The sequence below is a fragment of the Cupressus sempervirens genome, chromosome 6, assembly GCF_028749045.1.
Source record: "Cupressus sempervirens isolate cs-2001-9-10 chromosome 6, ASM2874904v1, whole genome shotgun sequence".
NCBI lineage: Eukaryota > Viridiplantae > Streptophyta > Pinopsida > Cupressales > Cupressaceae > Cupressus > Cupressus sempervirens.
In genome coordinates, this window is record NC_143123.1 from 174387333 (window position 1) to 174397065 (window position 9733).

The 9733-nt window shown below is 31.7% G+C and overlaps 2 pseudogenes; both read right to left on the minus strand.

Annotated features, from left to right (window-relative positions):
- Window positions 1-630: 630 nt before the first annotated feature.
- Window positions 631-2651, minus strand: LOC149551813 (methylthioribose-1-phosphate isomerase-like; annotated as a pseudogene).
- A 2620-nt stretch (window positions 2652-5271) lies between these two features.
- LOC149551814 (uncharacterized) lies at window positions 5272-8763 on the minus strand (annotated as a pseudogene).
- Window positions 8764-9733: the final 970 nt, after the last annotated feature.

The window sequence follows — 9733 nt, forward strand, 5'->3', positions numbered from 1 at the left end:
GGAGAATTTTTCTTCTCAAATGTGTCCTCTGATTGTAAAGCGTGCAGACACTTTACTATCAGAGGACACCTTTAAGAAGAAAAATTCTCCTTCTCCAGCTTTATCTTTTCAGAGATTTAAAAGGTTGCAAATTAAATGGCTTGGATAAGAAAAAATTGCTTGATACAACATGGAACAAAGAAGAACATAAACATATAGCATGGACATGTATTCTTTGAAATGAAAGCATCCAAGAATGTAAGAAAAAGTAGAACTATTGAGGTATAACATGCCTCATTATGCACTCTTGATATTGCCAAAGTTGATAGAAATTTTTTCAACTGTGAATAATGATATATTATATAATGAAAGTAACAAAGAAATTTCATATTCATGACAGTCAATTTTCAAAGTACAATACAATACAATACATAAGTTGAAGAAGAAAAGTATCCTAAATTGAACACCACTATATGAAAATTATGCATTTTATCCCACAAGAACTTCAACACTAGAACAACTACTTTTGAATTTTAGTTGTGCAATCATTTTGCTCTTTTTTAGAATTTAATGACTGAAGAGTACTTTAGTTTCTTTAAATTATCATGTAAAGCATAGTTGCACTTGTCCAATGTATCCTTTGTTTGCTCCTTAAGAAATGCTCTCTATGAACTCCTTTACATCAAACACAAAAGTTGGATCCTTCTTTGTAATGATGCCCTATTTTACACAACATATTTTAAATATTATACACCACAATATATATCATGGTTGCACTTGCACAATGTATGAAATAAAGAAAACCAATTTTGAGATCAATTTTTTTTCTTCAAAATGATAGTTTATTCACAAAAGAGTAGATATGACAATGCACCTTTTTAGTTATAATGGCTGAGATAAGATTTGTAGGGGTAATATCAAAAGTAAGATTTCAAACAAAAATCTTAGATGGAGCTACTTGTTGACCTTGGCCACCAAGAGCATGAGTTAGTTCTTTTGGTGACCTCTCTTCAATTATTATATACTCACTAGAGGAAATTGAGAGATCCACTAAGGTCAGAGGAGAAACTACATAAAATGGGATATGATGGTGGAAAGCTGAGAGTGCCAGATTATATGTCCCTATTTTATTTGTTGTGTCACCTATGAAAATATAATACCAACTTAGCAAGCCTTAACATACAAGAACAAATGTTGATGGAAAAATTCTGTTGGCCAATCATCTAATGAGATTTAATTTGATGAACATCAATTTCAAATATCATAGCAAAGAAATTGCACCATATTAATAGTAATTCTACATACTATTTGCTGCAATCCTATCTACTCCTACAACTATAACATCTACATGACCTGACTTCTACACTACCATTGCTGTAGAATTTTCTATAAGGACTGTAGGTATGTGATCATGGACAAATTCATATGCGATGAGACTTGATCCCTAAAAGAAATGAAACAAATCTTCAATTCAATATAAATCTTGATATTGAAATCATACACGATAAATTTGTTTAGATATGGAATTTTAATGAAATGCAAAGTTGGATCAAAATGTTCAACACTTTTCATGTTTCATCAACTTTGAGGGATATAATAGGGAAGTTTCTTGGGAAAAATGCTAATAAAAAACTTATGTTGCTTTTGAAAACCAGAAATAGTAGCACAAGCAAGACTAGCTGAAATAAAATATTGTCAAAATTTCTACCTAATCTCTTCAATAATCAGTAAGCCTATCAAGTTGCCAACCATCAATACACTCTCTATGTTTAAAGAGGACCCTTGATCAAATAATAACTAGAATAGTCTCTTGACATCAAAAGAACAATTAGTTGGTAGGTGGAAATCACTACATATACTAAAGTAGATGACTTTTTAAATTGAAATAATCTATGATAACTTTTCGAGTCAAAATTGTTTACGATAATTTTTCAAGTCACATTAATTATTAAAATCTAGATACAAACAATAGTGAACAATTTTCTTGAAGATTTTTGACATGAAGTGAATTCTTATAGACTAAAATATAGAGTTTGGTCACATAAATTAACAAAGAACCATCCATAGTACCTAGTTTAATGGTCTCATCTTTGTGCAAAAAGAAGTCTCTAATAGTCTCTCAGAATGAAGTGCATGAATCACACCAAGAGTTGTACCATATCTAGTAGTTGAAAAACTGGCCAAACACATCACTAAGTTATGTTAGAATCATGCAGAGTTCACAAAGAAGTGGATACATCAAACATATTATTGAAGTTCTATCACACCTTCCAGTGTTACAATGAGTCAAAACATTAAGGTTCTAAGTTTTTTGGGTCTGGCATAGAATAAATTTAGCCCCATGTAAACTGATTGCTTTGTTAGAATTGACATCATCTATCGACATTCCTTCAACAGCTTCAGTATAGGCCTGTACTCAAGAAATTTAAAAATGCCATTAGAAATTTAGAAGTATATATATACAAAATGATTTGACCTAAGTATACATAGATGATTAGACCTCAACAATACTTCACATCATTACTAACTCAAAGTGCCTTCTTCATATTCCCCACCAAGTCCTCTATTGATCTATCATAGCCATTAGTTTGTACATTAAAAATAAACTAGTTACTAGTTCCCTCTTTGATCAATGAAGATGGATTTTATACCAACGAATTATACAGATTCATGTGAGGAAATCACCCCTACCAGCCATCAATGTACAAAATTAGGAAAACAAGACTAGCAGATGTATTATAGGGTACTAGATATAAAACAAAGTGAAACAAAAGATAAAACCTAAATGCCATGTGGGTCCTTTCAGAGTTGGAAACAAATTCTCCAAACAAAAATGAAGTTTAAAAAGAATGAAAAAGTCACATTAAATTTAACAATCTAGAGAGCTAGAATGTGATTTCAAAATTGCAACACAAAAAAAAAGAATCTCTTTCCTATAATTCACACACAACAAATACTAAGATTGTTGCCAAGTTGAAAATTAACATCATGTAGATTAATAAGTTCCTTCTAGAACATATGACCAAAGAAAATGAAAAAAACCATGAATTTCCTAACATGAAAGGTGATGCTCAGGAAATACAAACACAAGGTGTACACTCATTAGAATATCATCTTTACAATAAAATTTTGGTAATTTCACTTGTTAAGAATCAACTGCTTTAGCGTTGCTATTTATAAAAGCAGTCTTGAAAAACTCTGATGTGAGGGCATCACTCCAAAGCTACAAATTAAAGGGATGTTATATCCATATTGCACAATAACTTATAAATGCTACTGTTAGAATATAGCTTCTCCAGTTCCTTCTACCATATTAATTTCTAGTAATGGTAGTTTAGTACATGATTGGGGGTAGGATAGAATTGGAAGCCATTATAGTAGAGGGTGTGCAGTCAACTTTGTCTCATTATCAGCAGTCAAATGCATCAAATGTAATTGAAGAGTTGCAAAACGAGATAAGGATCTTGCATACTTATTATGGAGATGCTAAAACTTTAGTTTGCTTGCATGTTCATCACCATTGAGGACATCTATAAATTAGATGTGATTACATCATGCCATTTTCTCTGGCCCTTCCATCCATAGATCAAGATGCTGAAGGGAGACATGTTATAGTGCATGTTTCAAATCTCTGATAGGGAATTGAAGGGGAAGGTCAGTCAATCAAATCTATTACACAAAAAACTTAATTTAACAAATGGCCCAACATACCTCACTTATAAAACTATTCTAAAAAGCTAGGTAGATTTGGTTAGATTAAAAATAATGATCCTAACTATAATGCTAACTAATGATTAATTAAATAACTCAATGATACAAGATGGTAAAGATATTTAGGGTATAGAAATGGAAAGAGAAAACATCTAAGACCAACTAGTAGGCTAAGTGAGCTCTTTATCCAAGACACCTACATGACTCAAAGGACTACAATGCATATTTAGGGTGAAAATTCAGCACATGTCTATCTTGTATGGATAGCCTATAGATGGTTGTATGAGAAGGTACAATAAGGTCATCTAAGATGGTTGTACAAGTTGTTCAAATATATTTAGTTAAATAAGATGATGCTTGTAGGCTGAATGTGTAGGGTCATTAAAAAATTTGAAAGTGCAAGGAAACAAATCAGGCATTAGGAATTAGATTATTGTGGACGGTCTATCATGACAAAGATAAGTTGTGAAGCCAAGTCATATAGACTAAGTAGTTGAGGAACAATGCCGACAATTTGTTCACTTGTAAGCTGCTTGGAGGTTCAAGTATTTGAATTTTTTTGTGAAACTATTGCAATTTCTTGAGTCTAGATATGAACTGGAGATGGGGCAGAGGTGACAAGACTAAATTTTGGAGGACAAATGGATGGAAGATAGGGCTTTCAAAGAGCACCAATGTTTTGTTCCCCTGATGACACATTTTGAGGAAGTTGAGGGGACTTGGGTTGAGGACTCCATTGTAAGGCTCCCTCTAAACAGGTATTGGAAAAGGCTAAAAGTAACTATTACTGAGTTATAATTTGCATGTGATGAGGTTTAAGAGAGATTGGTCAAGTGGCCTCTGGTGGGGGAGGTGAATGAGGACAGTGGTATGGAGATGATCAAGGACACTTTATCAAATATTTCTCTAATGCTAGCTCCAAAGGAATTCCAATGATCTTGAAAAAGTTCCGCAAAACCAATATAAAGAGTGTTGCTACTTTGTAATCATAATTGTAGCATTCAAGTTAGCATTCAATTAGGGTAAAAATCACCACACTAGCTGTGCAAAGGGAAATATGTGTGAAGCTTCCTCCTTCCAAAGAGGGACCATGACCTATTGGAGAATAAGAAAAGGCTACTATATATTCAATGAATTCACTAACAAAAATGACTCACCGCAAAAGTATAGAATCAACATGTTTTGAATGTGAAAAACCCTTGCATGTTACTACAAACCATTGCATGTTGTTAGTAGGAGGGAATTCTTAATTAAAAAAATGATCGTGGGCATTAGATTGTTAAAGCATGGATGAGAGAAAATTAGAGGAAATTTTCACCATAAATTGAGGGTGATATGGCTTTAAAAAGTTTATTGTTGATCATAGTCCCCAATGCTTAATCAACTGGTCAAGATGAAAAGTTGGATTTATGGTGAAATACCTTTTTAATTCAATAGATCCAATAATAACATGAATTTTCCCACTAATGGGAAAAATATAAATAAACTATGAATGTTGTTACATGTGTTTCATCAAGTGTTTAATTGCTTAATGCACTAATATTGATGGTTGTTTGAAGCATCCAATGTATAGCTTTTCTTTCATGTCAGTTTTCTAATGATAATCTCAAAACAAAAACCTATAAGAGTTGAAAAGAAAAGAAACAATATAAAAAAGAATTGTAATGTTAGTAAGAAAAATATCAAGAAAAACTATGATGTGACTTGGATTGTTCTTTGCTTCAATAAAGAACATATAGCACCTACCACGAGCTGTTCGAGTAAAAATAATTGCATCCACTCCCAATCTCATTGTGCTTGTTTTAAAGCCATTACCATCTGCATACACAAATAGATAGGAATTGATTCAACAATGAAAGTAGCCAAGTATAATCATGTAATTATCAATTAAATTCATTTAATAAATGTGATATTCCCAAATAAATGCAATCTAGTCTTTTATGCAATGGCAAGTGTAGCTAATCTTCCTTTGAATTACATTGGCCTATAGTAGTGTTTGTGTTCTTCATAGAATATCCCAACCTCATGCATTGTCGAATATAATCAGGATCCATGCCCCCTTCGTCATCTGCCAAAGAAATACATGATATCTCAACTAGTCTGTACTCATAAAATTAAATACAACCAATTTGCACAAAGAGCAATATAACAAGTTAGGAAAAATGTTCACACCCTTAAAAAGTAAAGCATGACTAGCATCCCAAGGGTTTTAAATCTGATCCACTTTGACATAAGTTGCACTATGATGTATCTGTGGACCAAATGAGAAACATTGGACAAAATTTTTTGAGCCACAATATAGACCATTATAGAAGATTAATCTTCAAATAAAATATATCTTATCATGAAATCATCATACATCAAGTTGACAAATAGTCATCATCAAGACAAAGCATTGGCAATACTGGGTGCATAAAACATATTTTAGAACTAATATTAGTTATGAGCTTCTCTATGGTCACTATCATAAATGAGTGACTATAGCCACCTTAGTAATTCATCTTAGGAAACAAAGAACAAAAAAATATTACATCATCAATTGCATTATCAAGAAGCTCTGCAATTGCTACAATGATGAACAAAAATAAAATTCGTTAAATTAATCTTTCAACAAAAACTTGTGCTAGTGATTAATTAAAATAGAGATACCAATAATTGGCCATAACATATGAAACGAGTCACAAAAAGAACCAAATTCAACAAATTATTTTGATAGCAACACTATTTATTCAAATTTGAAACAAATAAAATGCTACTAATAAAGAGACTGCAAAATGGAGGCAAACAAAGAAAAGAGCCAACAAAAACAAAAAACAAAATAGATTATTGTGCACCTTTTACAGTAGAAATTTTTTGTTTTTTGGAAAGTCCAAAGGTCACTTATATAATTTATAAATTAGTGCATTCATAAAAATCCCCATATTCGAATAAGGTGACAAACAACTCTCTATAAATATTCATAAGAGGATGACTTAAGTTCAAATCCCCAAGGGAAAAAGTTGACCAACAGCTCGACATGATTGAGCATCTCATAAAACACCTTAATTTGGAAAATTTTATCCCTAAAACTAGCCCAAGCTTGGTAGTCTTCTCAGTTATCTTTACAAGAAAGATGATTATAGATATCACATACTTGCCCTTTAATTTGACAATAAAAGAAAGAAATATGCATATCTACTAGCCTATGAAATTTTAAAAAATAATCAAAATGAATAGCTCCCAGAAAGAGATAGATGTAGGTCTAGAATCATAGAAAATTCAGAACATAAATAGATCAATTGAAGGTTAAAACTCAAAACACAAAGGGTCTAAGTTTTAAATGTAATCCATATTTCATCTAGAAAAAGCTGGGTAAAGTAACATAATGGATCAATTCATCACATTATGGCATATATGACATGCTTTGAAATCAGGTTCCAAGAAAAATAAAATAGTATTGTAGATGCATTATATAGTTTACATCAAAATGCTACTAGGGCAACAAGAGAACATCTAGAATGGTATCTAACTTGGGTACCAGCCTTTCTATGGATTTTATACAACCACACTGAAATGAAAAGTTTAGTGATAACAAGATCAATGCAATTACTTTCATTATCCAGAATAGAACATGGATGATGGATTTATTTATTAGAAATTCAAAAGACTATTGATGAAGAAAATCAAGGATGTCCTGACAAAATTTTTGGAAATACTTGTTGTGTTATCTCAACAATAAAAAGATTCTCCATTTCATGTACATAGAATGATTTGATCTATCTTCATAGATAATATTACTTTATAACACAAGAATAGAGCCTTGGAGAAAATATCTCACAAGTTACTAGTCGATATGGGTAGGATAATCTCAACTGAAACATTGAATGATATAGTTCAAAAAGTGAATCCTACTTTTAAAAAAAATGGATCTATAGATGACAGTAATTAAAGAGAGCATTAACTAGACATTGTTCATCAATCAAAAGAGTTGCATAAGAAGCAAACCTCCAAATGCCCATTTATGGGAGGTGGCATTAGAATGAAGAAACTTCAGATGTACACAAACATGATCCATTCCACTTGCATTACAAAGAAAATATTTTTTAGAATTATTCATGTGACTCCAAAAACAAAATTTAGTTTTCTAACTTCATCATATTAGCAAGAACATAGCAAATCCATGCAATAACCAATTACATGCAAATTGCTTCACAGAAACAATGTTAAAGATGCATGGCATACCATATAACCTCAACATTCTTGGTTCAAAGATCACAATGGAATAGAAAGAAGATGACTGTATAATAAATAGTATCTAGTATTTACATAAATTAAAGAATATAATACATACAAATCTTCATAAAGTATAAAAAGACCTTTTATAGATTTTTTTTGCAAATATCAAACATCATAATCTCCTGCTTTCCAAAATTGGTGAGAACTGCTCTTTGAGGAAACTGATCCAGATTGATTGGACATAGAAGCAACTATCAACATACTTCTAATATTTCTTGTGTTTTCATCGCTTACTTGCACATTATGATTTATTCCAAGAGTATCAGTGCTGTTTTGAATTTCTTGAATTGGTTGACCTAGATAATTTGACCTTGACAAAGATGTTGTCCCTAACTACCTTCCTTGCTGATTTAGTGCTTGATGACTATCTCTTCCACTAAAAGTTTTTTGTGTGGACCTTTTATGATGAGATGGTGACCCAAGCGTAGGAGATGTAATGCCATTAGATTGTCTTGATCCATTATGCTCCAATCCACTTTCATGTTGTCCATTAGCCAAAGATACAGATGGTAGAATTCTTTGAATCCTATTCTCAAGATCAGGTTTCATATCTTTGAAATACTAGTCAAAATCATTCCCAATTGCTCCCAACAATCTAGGATCTTGAACTTTCTAGGTACAAATTGGTAGTTCTACTTGTGCATTACACAAATTTCAAGAGCTTTCATTTTTAAAAACCAATCTTCCTATAGATGATTGCAATTGTGTTTCTATTAGGCTTTTCTCCTACATTGAATCCTCATTGTCACTGCTTAGGTCAATCAAACTTGGAGCCACATTACTCACACTAGTGGGCATGTCTTCTATGCCAAATAATACTTGCACAAGGAAAATGAAGAAAGTTCATTCAGTCCTATCAAAATTCTATCATTTAGATTTGTGGATATTTATTTCATGCCAGAGAGAAAATATAGTCAATCTTCAAGTTTGTTAATCTCATTTTCCATTAACTATTTCAGACACATTGATTTACTAACTGCAAAGACACATTACTATGATATGCTACCAGTGTAGATTTGACCCAAGAAAGTTTAAATTACTTCAATTAACTGCTTACTCTCTCTATTAGATCCATTATTTGGTAAAAGGGTTTTACTAAGATTGAATTATGAAAGAAAATGTATCCTTTTGCTAGGTAACGAGCTAAGAATACATTTCTTATGCTTATAAAAAAAAGATAAATCCATTGTTAAGAAACTTAAACTATAGAGAGCAAGCCATAGCTCATAGAAAGGAGATACAATTAAAAAAGCATGGAAAAATTCAACATTATTTTCCATTCAAGAAGTAGAGAATGTTATGCAAAATCTGTGCCGAAAAGGATACAGTACTTTGGTAAAGAACATACATGGGGAAAGGAATAGAATCTAGAGTAGAAAATAAAATCCCACTATTCTAGTGCTAAAACTTATAAGTTTGTCTTCATTAAAGTAGACAAGAGCAAAGCTTACAACAAAATAAAAATTTCTCAAAAGAACATTCACAAAAATGATTTTAAGGAAAAGATCACACAACCTAATACAAAATGAGAGCACTTGGACTTGAGAACTTCACAATTCCACTATAAAATTTCAAACTCAACAAATGGGGTATGTAGGGAATGAATTTGTGAAAACTAAAAACTCCATGGAACCTAGTGAGATATGTAAATAGTAAACATTTTAATTGTTAGAACATAGCCTACTTATATGAAGAATGAAGCTGTAATTGCCTCGACAGTGTTTTGTAAACCAATATATGTAAAAATAAATATATTATAATCTCTAAT